General features: G+C 37.3%; 2 protein-coding genes across 5 annotated transcripts in view; one reads left to right on the forward strand and one right to left on the reverse strand.

The window, feature by feature from the left end:
• LOC136845963 (cubilin-like) overlaps positions 1 to 17,231 on the forward strand; it is a 177,185-nt gene that overhangs the window by 43,224 nt on the left and 116,730 nt on the right. The gene's annotated exons all lie outside the window — the stretch shown is intronic.
• Positions 1 to 17,231, reverse strand: part of dyl (dusky-like) — a 60,407-nt gene that overhangs the window by 42,010 nt on the left and 1,166 nt on the right. For 2 of the 4 annotated variants that reach the window (XM_067116504.1, XM_067116505.1), the window contains exon 1: positions 3,225 to 3,616. The exons of the other annotated variants lie outside the window; for them this stretch is intronic. The gene's annotated coding sequence lies outside the window, so the exon portion shown is untranslated. Of the gene's footprint in view, positions 1 to 3,224; positions 3,617 to 17,231 lie in introns of those variants that run through there. 4 annotated transcript variants of the gene reach the window in all.

A 17,231-nucleotide genomic window follows, 5' to 3' on the forward strand; every position in this document is an offset into this window, starting at 1 on the left:
CAACATTTTTGACATTTTAATTTTCATCCCCCCCCCACCTTCCTATCGGGGCTGAACTTGGACTTAGAGAGCATTGGGAGTGTCACTATTCATCTCAGTGACCTCGAAAACTATGGACTAGTATCTGTCATTTTTGACATTTTATTTTTCACCCCTTCTCACCCCCGCCCCCATTTCCTATCGGGGCTGAACTTGGACTTAAAGGGCATCGGGAGTGTGACTGTACATCTCAACGACCTCGAAAACCATGGAATAGACACTAATATAAGTAATTTTGGGTTAATTTTACATGTCACCCCCTTCTCACCCCCACCCCCTTCGGTGCCAGTGATGTATTACCCCACCCCACCTGGTGATAGAAATTCATTTCTCGCTATAAGTATAGGTCTTTTCACGTAAAATAAGACTAGGAGAGCTGTTAATCAGCTCAGTGGTCTGGTAAAACTAAGGTATACTTAATCCAGACAGTAAGTCGTATGTATACCGAATTTAGGTATGATAAATTTGTAGAGTTTATTTAGTTACTAAGTCTATGGGCAGAACCAGTTCCGTTTCAGGGCTCTTTGGTGCTAGTGATGTCTTACCCCCACAGTATTCTTTTCGAGATAGTAAGTCATATGTATACCAAGTTTGGCTGAAATTGCTGAAGTCGTTTCAGAGTTATGCTGGAACATACACACACATAAATACATACATACATCCATTTTTAGATATATAGATATATGTAATGAGTAAATAGGTAAATTTAGTCTCCATTAGGTAAAAGTGATTCAAAACTCCCCTTGAAGTTATTAAAATAAAGCAAACACTCAACATGTTCCTCAAGCAAACGAAAAACAAAATCTACATAAAAAAGTAAAATATATTCGTCATTTATATAAGGAAGAGAGTCTACACTGAAGTGCCGGAAAAAAAAATATAGAAACCCGCTGAGTTCCTGTCATATCGAGGCTTCCTTCTGAGATAAGGTTTGGGGTGATGAAGTACACAGCTACAAAAAAAAATTTTTTTTTATTTAGGAGACGTTCCAATGATTTTTTTTTATCTGTGACTCGCTGTGAGGATGACTTTGGTGATAAATATTGTGAATGTGAAATACCGGAATGAAGAAAAAAATGGTTTTCTTTATATTGAATTAAAACTTATTCATTATGGGTATTGCCATTATTTATTCTTTATTCAGTTAGTGGTCAGCATTTGACTTTACTATTCCTCTAATTCCTTTCATTAATATTCCGTTTCTAATGAGTTTTTCTCTTATTAAGAGTGCCTTTTGTAAGTATCGAATCAATTGAATTATAATGAATGAGAATCTCTCCATCACTGTCACCTTTTTAATGACAAATTCATTCAGTTCACTCCCTCCCAACCCGCCCGTTCCTGAGGAAATTCCCCCCCCTCCTCCCCACCCCATCCGTTTCCCCAGCACTCCCCAGCGTGAGTTGGTAGCGTGACAGGGCCAGTAACTGGGACACAAGGTCTTCTCTTGCTTCCCCCCCACCTCCTCCTCCTCGCCCTCTCCCTCCCCAGCTTCCCAGCACCGGCCGTTGAAGGCGGTTGTATCGCGCCTACCCCCTCTCCCCTATACAATAGCAATCCCCCCCGTATCAAATTCTGGGGAAACATCTCATGCCTAACGATGTTTAACATCGTGGTATTGATAAAGGAATGTGCTTTATTATCTCTCTCTCTCTCTCTCTCTCTCTCTCTCTCTCTCTCTCTCTCTCTCTCTCTCTCTCTCTATATATATATATATATATATATATATATATATATATATATATATATATATATATATATATATATATATATATATATATATATATATATATATGTATGTATGTATGTATGTATGTATATACATACATAAATACATATACATATTTATATATACACGTATATTTGTGTATATATGTATAGAGCCAAAAAAAATATGCAAGTGAATTTATATTCTGACAGATTTTGTTAAATTAACAAAATGATATATGCTGCTGGTAAAGAAAAAAAATCCTGGAATGCATTTAGTTGCGTTCTGAATCCTCTGTTGCATCCACTGCAAATGATTCTTCCTCTGCAAAGTATCTCGTAGTCAATCCATTAAATGGTCAACTGTCAACTTTCACCACCACCGCTTTCTCTTCGTGTTTCCATCCTCCTCAGCGGAGCTGCGTCAACAAGCTTTCCTTTTTTTCTGGTTTACGTTAACTTGGCAGCTTTGTTTTCTCCTTTTTTTTTTATAGTCCGTGCTGTCTTTATGATCTGTTCGAATTGGACGAAGTTGTCATTTTTATTCGTCGCACTTAAATTGAATGAAAATAAAATGACGTAAATGCAATCGTGGCATCGGAGAGAGAAATCATTTGATTTCACACACTCATGGGAGAAAAGTTTCTGTTGCATGTCCGTTGGTTTTTTAAGAGAGAGAGAGAGAGAGAGAGAGTGGAATTTCGAAAAGATTAATATTTTAAAATCGACTGGTCAATCCTGATATATACAGTATATATATATTATATATATATATATATATATATATATACACTGTGTATGCATGGATTTGCGTTCAAATGTTTTTCGGAAACAATACTGTGTCACTGGTTGCCTCAAGGGTGTCCTCTTTAACCTGGACACCCCTTAAGAGAACCGGATACTGACGCTGAATCCACGGGGTGGAACTCCTCAAATATGGAGGAATTATTGGTTAATGACCTCGCTGATAATTTTCATTCTGTTACTATACTAGGTAGAGATCACAGCGTTAAATATTTCGAAGAGAACCATTTATTTTCTTCTTAGTTTCTGACTGGTATACATAAGTATGCTTTCCATAATACACACGTATATATATATATATATATATATATATATATATATATATATATATATATATATATATATATATACTGTATATATATATGTGTGTATATATATGTACACTGAGTGTTAGAATTTACAATAATGTGCATGCTAGGAGCGAATGAGGCTAAAATTTTGGTAATGAAGATGGACTTAGATCAAGAACATCAGTGTGGGATAGTTGGTTGTGATTAAACTGGGCTAATACCATTGCGGTCCATTGTCAAGGTTTGAAAGGAAGTAGGACGCCTGGTGTAGACCTCTGGGAGCAATCAGCTAAAGTGCTCGAAGTTCTGTATGAACTGAAAGGAACGCTATTTACGAAGCATTGAAATCACCGGGAGAGTTGAACGAAGACTAAATAAATTTACCTTCTTTCTTCGCGGCCTTCTGTCTAAGAGTGAGATTTGCTGTAATCTGATTTGGTAAGCATAAACCACACTTAATTGTTTATCTCTCTTATGTTTTTGTCGGTAGCACTCACTAAAATCGAACACTCGAGTAAACCACTGTATTCGATGACCAAATCAACCAATCACTCAACGTGTTTCATGTTGCGACTTCACTTAGGCCTGTAATGTCATCTTTAGTTTAGCCGTTAATAATCCTCGAGTATTTGCGGTCAGTCGATTCAGTCTCTCTCTCTTTTAGGACTCCCGTAAGTGGAATAGTCTCAAGGAACTCCTTTACAAAGGTGGCGAAGAAGCGGAGGGGTTAGGCGAAGGCAAGCGCGCGGCTCTGCGTCAAGGAGTATACTGTGCACTCGGTAGCTCGTACACCCAAGACCCCTGGTGGTCTTAGAGAGCAGATGGGGAACAAGCCAGCACTGGCTCTCTCTCTCTCTCTCTCTCTCTCTCTCTCTCTCTCTCTCTCTCTCTCTCTCTTTACGTACTTGCAATATGGCATTATTTGCCTCAAGATTGATCTGTCGCTCTCTTCTGTAAATATATGCAATATGGCATTATTTACTCCAAGATTGATCTAACTTTCTCTCCTTCTTTCGCTGCCTTTCTCTCTTTGATGACGTAAATATTATATTGCATTATTCACTTCATGGTTTATTCAGATTCTCTCTCTCTCTCTCTCTCTCTCTCTCTCTCTCTCTCTCTCTCTCTCTCTCTCTCTCTCTCTCTCTCTCGTCTATATGGCATGGCACTGTATGCTTCGAAATATATCCCTTAAGGAAAGTTTGTTGAACTTATCCTTACCGTTTATTTAAATGCTTTTGTGACAGTGCCACTTCTACGAACATTTAGGTATTTATCTATTTTTTCTTTACTTGCATATAAGATAGCAGTTATTGATCTATTATCTAACTGGTTTGTTGGTTTCCCTTTATCTCAGCGTATGTATTTGCATACACCCACACATACACACATATATAATATATATATGTATAATATTTATATATATATATATATATATATATATATATATATATATATATATATATATATATATGTGTGTGTGTGTGTGTGTGTGTGTGTATAAAATGTATCAGTGTGTTTGTAAAAATTCCGTTGCAATTGTTGTATGTTCATAATTAAGTTTCTCAGTGAAACACATTTCATTTTCTCTTTTTTTTTTTTGCGCAATACACTGAAAATATTTCATAATTTTTCGACTCCAGTTCTGCTTCCATGAACACTATGGATAACTCACTCTCTCTCCGTCTTTGCTAAGCCGCGCGCGCGCACGTTCGTTACATGTTACGCATGATCAGCTTTATTTATCGTTCTTTACACTTTCACATCATCATGCATTGTTGAAACCCACAGTTGAGTGGAGCAGTTTCACACAGCATACCAGATTTCAAGTGACTAGTTCTTTCTTAGCCTCATAACATTTCATCATTTTTTTCAGTAGTTAAGATTGTTTGAAAAATGTAAAAAGGAGAACAGGATTGAAACCCGACAAAACCCACAAATTGGTGACCATATATTTATTCAGTAGCTAACAGTTTCGGAGCGTCATGCCCTTTCTTCAGTGTGGAGACATTGAAACCCAACTACAGTATTTTGGTTTTAAAGTCTCCACACTGAAGAGGGACCATGTCGCTCCGAAAGTGTATGTGCTTATGAATATATTTGTTCTCCAATTCGTTTTTTTTTTTTCTAAGTTTCAAAGGTCGATACTGATCTGTTATCATCAGAGAACAGGATTCTCTGCAAATGTAAAAAAAGGAGAACAGGACATCATTTAAGACCATTATGGTCCAGATATGGAAGTAGCGCGTGCTAACATGGAGACAAAGGGGTCTGCCTTATCGAAAGGTTTCATCGAGCCAACATACACAAAGCGCGCTAATCCGCCCAATCTTATCTTGGTCGATTAAACTGGTTTGATCTTATTAAGCGTGTGCAGTTACAAAGACAGTGGGTTCATCTATCACTCGCGTGGTGAAAGTGAAGCAACGCAATTTAAACACTTGTATAGACTTTTTAAGAGATTGGCGACTAGAGAAAACCAGGCTTTGATAACATTTGGGGAATTTCTGAGGGTGAGTCTAACGTGCTTTGCTGTAAATGTTTAATTAGAAATCAGCCAAAAATAATTTCACTAAAGCTCTGCCCAGATTGGAAGGTCATGAAAAAAAGCTTTATGTTAAATCATTGACTTGAAAGAAAATAACTAATGAATTGAAATGGAGGAGATAAACGGAAATTTGGAGTATATTCTGTTAGACCTAATGATGTAAATTCGAAGACAACGCAGACATGTTTTTTTGACTAATTTAACAATATTCTCCAAATAAGTAACCACACTTTTTATGAACATGAGCTCAGAATGAATCGATTGACAATATTGCATAGTACTGTATTGTCGATTTGTCTTTATTTATATTGTATTGATCTATTTTTCTTGGTTCACACGTTGTTAATCTATTACTGTGGAAGCTGGCTATGCAATGATTGGCCTTTGAAGATTGTCCTGCAAGGAAACTACAGCAATAATAATAATAATAATAATAATAATAATAATAATAATAATAATAATAATGTAGAATCGTCATCATACACTCATGTTAGAGCCATAGGGCAACTTCTCAAAGACTTCGGTCCGTGGTAGACCGTAGACGAGCGGCAGCTGCGAGAATATGGGTCGTCGTTGCCAAATACATCTTGCCACCGTCGTTCTTAATTACCTCCGCTTTTTAATTTTTGTTTTCCACTTTTTTCCCATCCTCTGCCATTTACGACTCCGGAGTCCTGCCCTATATCATCTTCGACATGTGTTATGAAAGACGTGAGAGTGTCTGTTGATTAGTGGTATTCAAAATAATAAAGTTTGTGAGATGACCACACTGTTAAAGAAAAACAAATACCATCACGCAGCGGGCAACACATAAGAGAAATTGAGGATTTCCATCGTTTTCTTCATTTTTTTCTCTTCGCTGCTTCTTTCCTTCTTATAGACCAAGGGCCGGAGTTGGCCAGAAATAAACGGAAGTGATTCTGAATACGTAGATGCAGCTTTGGCTCGCATTCTTCGGTATCTGCATATTGGAATGAATTGACAAGTTTTCAGATGATACCATCTGTAACGGAATTCTTTTCTTCTTTTATTTTTTTTCTGTTTTTGGTGCAATATTCGCTTCAATTTCGTATGATTAGCATAACGGATGCCTATATTTGCTGTTCAGGGTTACTAAGGGTTCAATAAAATGCGATTCAACGATGGAGCGTCCACTTGCGAACTTGGAAAGCGTTTTCTTGTGATTAATGATCGTATTTATTTTTTGCTCCGGTACTGCTTTTTCGGTAGAAAATAACTGGCAACTAGTATCGCAGTCCACCGGACCAACTGTAAGTGGAGAGAATGTTGCTCTGGTAATTGCCATTGATTCATTGACCAATAATTGTTATTTTGATACGTATGTACTCGGAAACCTCTTACTTTTGTAGAAAGCACTAAACTGAGAAATTGAGCGTCTGTTGTTAATATTAGTCTGATTTGATTTCATAGTTTGTCCCGTGCCTAAAATTGTTAGGAATGTTCTTGGTATGTATAAGTGAGTGTAATTTTAATCTTTTCATCACCGTTTTCTTCATCAAGTGAATGGCCTTGGTGCTCCTAATGCACTCTCTTATTGTACTTACGGATTAAGAAAAATACCTTCACGTTCTCCACGCTCAGTTAACCTACCTGCAAAGAAAAAAAAAGGCAATTAGAACGTTTTATTTATATGTTATTATTGCTTTTAATGGAGATGATAAGTATGTCATATTTTGGTACAGTTGTTAGATATGGTAACAGTATGTTGTTGAATTAATGTTAGTTGGATTTTGTTTATATATCTGTAAATATAAAAGGAATTATGAAATATGAGTAATTTTTGCACTTTAATCTTAATATATATTGCAGCAATGATTTACACCAAACTTATGCCCCAACAAAAGAACAGTTTATTATTGAATAATATTTAAATCCGAATTCAAAGTCACACACTTTTTTTTTCTGTCAATCAGTTTGTAAGATCTATGTCAGTAAATTCATGGGAACGGAGCTACCTCCGGATGAATGGGTTGCATCGATGGACATTTTTTTTTTTTTTTTGTGATAAGCATAAACTGCGTCACCTGAGCGGGAGCAAGCGCACTTCACGCGATGTTCTCATTAAGGTAATTGTGTTTCGGAGGCATAATCTCCTCTCTCTCTCTCTCTCTCTCTCTCTCTCTCTCTCTCTCTCTCTCTCTCTCTCTCTCTCTCTCTCTCAATAGTGAAGTTGATCAAATTTTTACATCTATTTGTTGGTCCTAATAAAATGAGGAACCAAAGAACGCATCGACAAATTTTTATATATATATATATATATATATATATATATATATATATATATATATATATATATATATATATATATATATATATATATATACACTGTATGTGTGTGTGTGTGCATGTGTTATGTAGTCATGCAGACAACCGCAGTCACTAGACACGTGTTGGCGTTAGCGGCAGACATACATTCGACCACGAGGTGTCGGAATGCTTAAATGGACCGTGGCGTCTTAGGAGTGCTGGAGGCTGTAGAAGTGAAAACTCGATGATAATTAGGAGAACAGACGATAATGAGGCCGAAAGATGAAAAAAAAAAGGGGGCGTAGATTGATGCTCACCTCAGAATGCTAAGGTCTGTTGCAAGTTTCTAAGGTTCTGATTTTTTTTTTCAACAAACCTTATGAGGGACTGGTGGAAGGAATTGGGTCACGTTGAGGCCTGAAAAGCTAACAGATGGAGTGAATGAAGGAGTAAGACTCAAGAATCTCAAGATTCACTCAGTTGTGCTTGGTTTTCGGGCCCCATTGTGACCGAGTCTGCTGTTACTGCTGCTGTTGATCTGATTACTGCACGGACATTTGTGGACTACTGTTATTCTCAATTACCATACTGCTTTTACTGCTACTGCTGCTCTCTGGTACAACTTTTTCTTCTATTATTTTTGCTACTGATTCTCTTATTTCCATCTTTCTTAATTCCCCTTTCGTCAAGGCTGTAGAAAGGGAATGAAACGAAAATGAAAATAAATGAAAAATAAAACTTCCAGGACGATGAAGAAGATATTGAAGAATAAGAAAAAATGACAATTTAATTTCAGTCTTTATCTTCCCTGCCTGGCACCCTTAATTGGGATAAAAGAACCGAAAAGTTCTAGCAGTTCCGGTAGAAAGATCTAAGAATGAAGATGCAACACTACTTCGATACGCTTTTAAATGCGAAAATAAATTAAGAAACAACGTTGCAAGATCGTTCTTTGTTGAGCCTCGGGTCCGCTGGTTGCTCAAGACACGTTCATGAGGAATACGCTGTCTGTCATATACTTAAAGAACGGAGCCAGCACGCACGCACGGAGAGTCTGCAATAAAACGTTCGTCCAAAAGGCTGTTAAATGGAAAAGATGAGCTAAGTGGGTTTGTGGGGCTCTATGGTAAGGCAGACAGAGAGAGAGAGAGGGGAGTGGGGGTTAAGGTGGGGTGGGAGGAATTTGTGGGGGTCCCAGCGACACCTTGATAAGTGTCGTCATTAAGGTTGGGGTCCTCGGGTAATTACACTTATTTTGGTAATCGCTCCTCACGGCAATCACCTGGCGTAGGGTCACATGGCAAAAAATAAAAAAAAGGGGGTAGCAAAAAATCGAGTTGATTTGAACCATATCTGGAACAGTGGATGTCTTTAGATAAAGAAAAAAAAAATCTATTATAGAGGACTTCGAGAACATCGTGGCTTTTAGTAGGGAGACCGGAACATTATTGGATTATTTTGGTGTTATATCTTCGTAGATCCCCCCTTATTGTTGAAAAAAAACCCAGAGGACAGTATTAAGGATTAAAATATATATTCAAAATTAATGTATATCATGTCTTTATCACGCTTCTTCAAACAGGTATGATCGTCACATATTTGCTTATCTGTGGGCTGGTTTGTTGCTAAATGTATATCAGTTCACGCGGTAATAATCTCTGTAAGTATGAATTCACAAAAACAACTAGAATACGGTGCCCATGTATTTTTACTAGAACTTTCATATTTAGGATAAATGAGGATGAATGTCAGTAAGTCAGTAGCTGGGAAAGAGTAGAAATTCGCAGATAGTGTCAACAAAAAGGAAGTCGGAGTTGCTGGTATGATATATATGTATATATATGTATATATATATATATATATATATATATATATATATATATATATATATATATATATATATATATATATATATATATATATATATATATATATATATATATATATATATATATATACACATATGTGTGTGTGTGTGTATTTGTTCCGAAATTCCACCAGCCTACCAATTACTTTTGTTGACACTACTATCGGATTTGCTCTCTTTCCCAACAATTGACCGCTTGCTATTTAACCTCATTTCTCACACAAAAAAAGAAAGTTCCCCTTGGGAAATAAAATCGCCACTAACTCCCCCCCACCCCTACCCCACCCCTCCCCCTTATAAAACAAATACATCATCAGTCATTTTTCCAGGTTTTACAATTGATCTCTTTTTCTACTTTCCAGCACATTCCCCCAGCCTCCCCCCTCCCCCTACCGTGGACACCGGTTCTCCCAGTAACGACCCCCTTTCCCTAGGCCACTCTTCTTCCAGTCATCAAACTGGTGGTTCCAGGCACTGGCCATGCAGCGACTGGACCCCAGTCCCTCCTTTCCAGGCTCATATATCTTCTTTCTCTTCCGCTGCAGTCGGAAATGGAGGACCGTCGCCTCTCATTTGTTTCTGGAGCCATCATTTGTGTACAGCCAGAAAGAATTCGCGGCATTGCATAGTTTATTATTACCTTTTCGAAGACCTCAGTCGTCTCGCGTTCTCCGTCATTGTTGTCTTGTGACGGAGGTTCCCCCGTCTCTGTTAATTATCCCATATCATCACGTGCCATTATCACTATTATTCCTCCCTGCGAGTCGTGCATCCGGTCTACTGACACCCTTCAGGGAAACGGCGAGTATGACACGCTCGCTAATGTCAAGACTTGGCTAGAACTTGGTGTATGTGTGTATGTACTGTATGTATGTAGATTCCTCATAGAAAATGGGAGCTCTGGGTGGGAGCACGCAAGACTACGTAGGTACGATTATTAGAATATATACTTTTAGCATTTTGCCTTGTATCGATGGAGACGAGGTTTGATGAAATGTGTTTTCGCTGAAATGCTTCCAAAGGCATGAATTAAAATTTTTAATGGAACTGGAGATTAGAGAGCGTGTCCATTTTTATATAAGCGGTAGAAGCTACAGATCCGTTGAATTATCTTTACTTTTGGGGGCTTACCAAGGTAGATATCTTCAACTTTCTGAAGGAGAGGATGGTGAGGAGGATATTGAAGTATATTATTTCTGTATGTCAGTCTATGAGAGTAAATTTCCATCCAGGATAAATTGTATCTGTCACGTTGACAGTAGAATTCTATGTTTTAGAATGGAGAAATCTGACAATATAATCAAACTCTTAAGAAGCGTGATAAGTGTTTGGTAAATCCAAGTGCCGCCGACAAGCGACAAAAAAAAAAAAAAAAAAAATCAAGACCTGTATCGTTCCAGTTTAGACGGGAAGTTAATAAGAGTCCAAAAATCGGAACACGACACCGTCCAATTTTATCACATAAAAAAAAAAAACTGCCTATCACAAGGTCGCTGCGCAAATCCAAGGAAGCCTTATCGAGTGCAATATGACCACTTGACCGACAAGCGTCTGCTGAAAACTTTCTTTTTTTTTTAGATATTTTTTTCGTCCCCATCCATTACCGGCAACCACAGCGCCTCTGGTGGCTATTTTGCGAAACACCCCCCAAAAGATCGCTCGCCGTCACGTTATTTCTACTCAATGGGTTATAAATAACTCCCAGAACTTCGAGTGACCGTCACGATTTCTTCCTTATTTTCTCGCCTCGAAGTACTCATTATCGTGACAATTTATCTCCTCATTGAAGTGACAGGGCCTTTTGTGTATGTGTGGGCGTGGGGAGGGGGCTCGTTTACCAGGTGTGGTGCATAAGAATAAGGTTATTGCCATGTCTGTAAAATTCTACGGCTTGGTTCCTTTGAAAGAACATAAGATCAAGAAAAAAAAATGGAACGTTACGTTATTTGAAATTTCTCTTTTTGTGCATTACAGAAAAAAATTTGATATAAGGAACATACCACATCCATACTTGCAACAGACATATAACTACACCTTTAAAGTTTCTTTGATATTTTTTATCGCTCGATTCTAAGAGTAAATATACAAAACAATCATCAAGAATTCTTAAACTTAGTTGATATCATTCTTATGGTGTAGATTTCGTCCTATGTTCATTTATCCGTTCTTTTTTAGGGCGTAGTTTGAATTTCCTGCCAGATGGGGATTGAAAAATTCAGTTGTAATTTTGCTTTCTCGTTGATAACAATACTTGATCCTGTTTTAGCCTATCTGATGCATTCTAATAATAATAATAATAATAATGAGCAAATTGCCTTCAGGAGTATTGTGTTGCATTCTGTGTTAAAATATCTTCAGTAGTTCTGCTCTACATTCCAGTGTAACAAATCATCACCAATACTCGTTTCTTCACTTAGTCTTCTTCTAAAAGATTAAATGTCTGATGAGTTTTTTCTGTTCTCTGTAATAATGATTCGAGTCACTCCCTTGGTCATTTTTTTCCTCACTTTGAAGTTCGAAATGTCTGTTATTACAGAATGTTTGGAAATTTAGAAAGTCTAAGAGGGCCCTGTTCTGAATCTGCCTTTTGTTCAAATATCTCAGAAGCAAAGCTAAAACTGTGAGAAATGGTGTAAATTGTGTATATTAAGTGTAAGTATTTGTGGATATATATATATATATATATATATATATATATATATATATATATATATATAGATAGATAGATAGATAGATAGATAGACAGATAGAGACAGATAGAGAGGTAAGTAGATATTCAAAAGCATAAAAACTGTCAAACGTCCAGAGCACAAGAGCGCCAGACCAGAGTTTCCGAACGAACCAGTGGAGTGGCGCCGATTGTACGTCACAGGTGCGAGACTAGGCGAGAATGGCGGTCACTGGGTTTATGAGAGACAAAATACACCTTAAAACCGTAAAGACGATTTTTTTTTTTTTACCTTTTCAAGGGGGAGCGGTTATAACACATCAAGTGGAACGCTTTGCCTGACAGGTTGATAGACAGTGATGATCGTGCTGTGATAAATGAAGGATTAGTTTTTGCATAATTGTTTCAAGTTCGTACGAAAAGCTTTTTTTTTTATATTTTTTTGTTAAGGAAACGTTTGGGTTTGTGTCGTTTTGGGCTGCTGGGGTGCAAGAGCCCGTGCTGGCATATGGACAGCTTAACCGAAATAATTGTTTTGGACTGTTGTATAATACATAAGGATGTTTTTCATAATATCTGACGAACAGTGAGAGCAGACTTCTCTTTTCCTCAATTCGCTTTAGCTCAGATTCAAGTCATGACTTTCGAAGGGTGCACCATAGTCGTTGACACACATTTCATATAAATCAGTCAATCAATCAATCAATCAAGCGTGACTCACGTCACAAAACGACGTCGATGTCGCAATAGTTGTGATAGTGTGACGGTAGTTAATGGAACGAAATCGATCCCTTAATAAATAATTATGTGACGTTTCCGAAGTCTGGTTCCGAAGCGTTCTTTGTTTTCCTTCACGGAAAAATTATGCATACCGCTCAACCACCAAAGTCAGTTGGTAGAATGCGTGGGCGTTCCTTAGGTAGAGCACAGACGAACGGCCTTACCACAAAAGTTTTACAGGAGGCCTCGGCCAGGCGAGGAGGCCAATATAAACGTTCAAGTTAACAGGCCGGGGTCTCGCTAGGGGGAGAAGAAGAAGAAGAAGAAGAAGAAGAAGAAGAAGAAGAAGAAGAAGAAGAAGAAGAAGAAGAAGAATCACCACCTTCCCTGGGTTAAGCTGGAAGACCTCATTTATTGGGCAGAAGGAGAAGAAGAAAATGAAGAACCACCTCTTTGCGTGGGTTAAGCTGGAAAACCTCATTGATAGTGTAAAAGAAAAAGATTAAGGAGAAGGAGACGAAGAATAAGAAGGAAGACGAAGAGAATTAGATGGAGATTTTAAGGAAAATAATGTGCCTAGCTCAGACTGGAAGATCTCATTAATCGGACAGGATCAGGGGAAAACTTTTTGAAGAGAGAAGATTAATTAGGGGTATAAGTGAACTTTATTTACAAGGAGATATAAGTATTGGAATTGGGTAATATACGTAGGAACCAGAGAAAAAAAATAATGAAATGTGATAGGGGTTCTACATTAGAGGACTGTTTACATTTGTTAACTATTTTCGAAAGTGATCAGTTAACAAAAGAGAGAATAATTGAAAGTTTACGTTGAGAGGTAATTTTTGCCAACATGTCAGACAATCAAAGACGATGAATCGATCCAAAAAAATTGCCAAATAGATTTCCATTGTGTCCATTTGAGCGTTACATTCAATATTTTTCGTTCTGCCTCACTCTGGGAATTTGGATGCAATTTTTTTCCCCTCAGCTTGGCCAAGCATCCACAAAACTAACAATATTAATTACTCGCTTCACCACCCGAACAAACTTCATAAACTTTAAACAGAGCAGAATTCATAAACTGCGAAGGAAATGCGTTACCCTTCATAAAGTCACGTTTTCGTCCACATCTGTCTCGCAATTTTATGGACATTAAACCCTGATTTATTGTGATGTGGTCTGCAGCATCCATGTAGTTAGTCAGTCTCTTGGTCCGGTGCTGCTCGGCATCTGACAGACAGACACGTTCTATGCGCAGATCTCTCTCTCTCTCTCTCTCTCTCTCTCTCTCTCTCTCTCTCTCTCTCTCTAACCCAAAAAAGTTTGATGATCTTATTACTTGTACGTCGTTTTTGCAAATGAGGAGTAGGAGGAGGAGGAGGAGGAGGTCGTGGTGGTGCTGGTGGTGGTTGTTGGAGTAGGAAGAGGAGGAGTAGTTGGTGGATGGAGGAGGAGTAGGAGGAGGAGGAGGTCGTGGTGATGATGGTGGTCTCCTGTTAGACTTGGACATTTCAGATGCTGCTAATTTTTACAAATCTCAAACCATCTGCCGGTGACCAATGCATCTTCAACCGCAATTATTCTCTCTGATTCACCAAAGGACTCTCCATGTACCGTTGGAAGGACGCTCAGAAGGATGCTGCAGTGGTTAGCCCGAAGGAGCGTGACCACTGACCAAGGCGTGAGTGGAAGGTGAGGCTCCTCTTAGCCCTCAAAGGTCGCCGAGTTTATTCATGAGGGTGTCTGATTTCGCCCCAGACAAATTCCGTGGGGGATCGCCTTCCACGCGGTCCCTAGAGGTTGGATGAAGTCCTTAAATGGTCTCACTTAGGAGGAGACGGAATTGATAGCTTTCGATAAATCAGTTTCTCGATTCATCCGTTCGTGATTTTCGTTGCCAAATTGCCCATAGAATGCAGACTTATGCAATTGGTTATCTTAAGATTCATTAGTAAGACTGTTTAAAGAACAGTAGCCTGTGTCTAGGCTCGCATTTCCTTCCATCCAGAATGGTTGAATAGCACACTCAGGAGATTTACGTAATATATATATATATATATATATATATATATATATATATATATATATATATATATATATATATATATATATATGTATGTATGTATATATATATATATATATATATATATATATATATATATATATATATATATATATATATATATACTTTTATCACATCATATGATTCATACTTTTTACAATCAGTGATTCTACAAACGTCCTTTAATATCCAATTCGCTCTACCTCGGAAATAATATATTTTCATATATGTTACCGAAGGGGAATTTTTTAGTTGATAATAAGTTCGTCGTCCCGTGGGCTCGAACCAGCGAAGGACAAGAACTCAGGACTACAGTGGACGCATTTAACCCACGCTGTCAGCAAGTGAGGTATAAGTGGATATCGTCTCCCATATACAAATCGCCCGTCGAACTCTCTAAATACAAACACCTGAGTTCGTCAGGACTACAGTGGACGCATTTAACCCACGCGGCCAGCAAGTGAGGTATAAGTGGATATCGTCTCCCATATACAAATCGCCCGTCGAACTCTCTAAATACAAACACCTGAGTTCGACGGGCGATTTGTATATGGGAGACGATATCCACTTATACTTCACTTGCTGGCCGCGTGGGTTAAATGCGTCCACTGTAGTCCTGAGTTCTTGTCCTTCGCTGGTTCGAGCCCACGGGACGACGAACTTACTATCAACTAAAAAATCCCCTTCGGTAACATATATGAAAATATATTATTTCCGAGGTAGAGCGAATTGGATATTAAAGGACGTTTTGTAGTTTACTGATTATATATATATATATATATATATATATATATATATATATATATATATATATATATATATATATATATATATATATATATATATATATATATATATATATATATATATATATATATGTATGTATGTATGTATGTATGAGAACTTTAGTAAAATGCTGATGAAAAAATATCACTTGTGTACTACTGTATTGAGAGTAAGTAGTGATAACTTAAAGCTTGTTTCTTAATGGTTAGAAACATAATCTACATTCAGTGATCAACTCGTCGCTTTGTTTTTGTCTGAGCAGTCTTAAACAAATTTTATCATAAAGTATGGTTGCATCTGCGGAGTTAATTTGATATTTCCTTCTATGTTCTTTGAATTATCCTTATCTCTTCGGGACATAAATCACTCAAGAGCTGCTATATTATTATTATTATTATTATTATTATTATTATTATTATTATTATTATTATTATTATTATTATTAGTATTATTATAAAATTCTTGAGGGAAAATATTGGTCACTTGAAAGCAAGCCATTTAGAAATTCGTAGAGCACGATGAAATCAAAGTGAAAGCACAAGAATGATGATTGAAAGGCGTCGTTTTACCACAGATTTCCAATTTTCTTTTGAAGTGCTTCGGGTGAAAGGTTTCCTTCTCGCAGGCATCTCTTTTTATTTTGCAGACTCAGGGTTTTTTAAATGTGTAACTGTGACGAAAATGTAGTTTAGATTAAATGATCATATGAATAATTTGCGTATGATTCGCATACCGTTTTTATCATATTTTTGGTTAGATTACTCACAGACACACACATATGTATATATATATATATATATATATATATATATATATATATATATATATATATATATATATATATATATATATATATATATATATGTGTGTGTGGTGGGGGTGAGTAGCTTCTCGTACTGTCTTCCCAAGAAATTTAGCTGAGTAAAGTTTACAGAAACGAATAGTAAAATCAACCGTAGGTCGTTGTTGAGACGTTGTTTGCTACACACAGAAAAGTTGGCTGGGGTATCGTTATTATAGACGTGTCAAAATAGTTCAGGTAATACTACTCGGCTTCCTGACTGAAATTGAGCAGTTACACCCCGTAGAGTGTTCACACCAACTTCGCACATTCCTCACAGTCACAGAAAATGGAGCTCTCTGCAATTTTCTGCAGTAATCAGTATGTGGAATATTTTTATTCTTATAATCTCGATTGATATCGCCATTTTTTATTCATGTTAGCGTAAATTTCATGATTAAGATATTAATTTTCCAACAGTTGACCATGTGTTTTTCTGTTGTATCCAAGCTCCAAAATATTTCCGTCTTTTTTTTTTATTTCGCTCCTTTAAGTCTTAGTCTTGGCTACGTTATGGATTCTCTCTCTCTCTCTCTCTCTCTCTCTCTCTCTCTCTCTCTCTCTCTCTCTCTCTCTCTCTCTCTCTCGTTGTCTTGCCGGATATTTTCAAGATGGTCATTAGGTCAGC

Source organism: Macrobrachium rosenbergii, chromosome 14 (assembly GCF_040412425.1).
Source record: "Macrobrachium rosenbergii isolate ZJJX-2024 chromosome 14, ASM4041242v1, whole genome shotgun sequence".
Lineage (NCBI taxonomy): Eukaryota > Metazoa > Arthropoda > Malacostraca > Decapoda > Palaemonidae > Macrobrachium > Macrobrachium rosenbergii.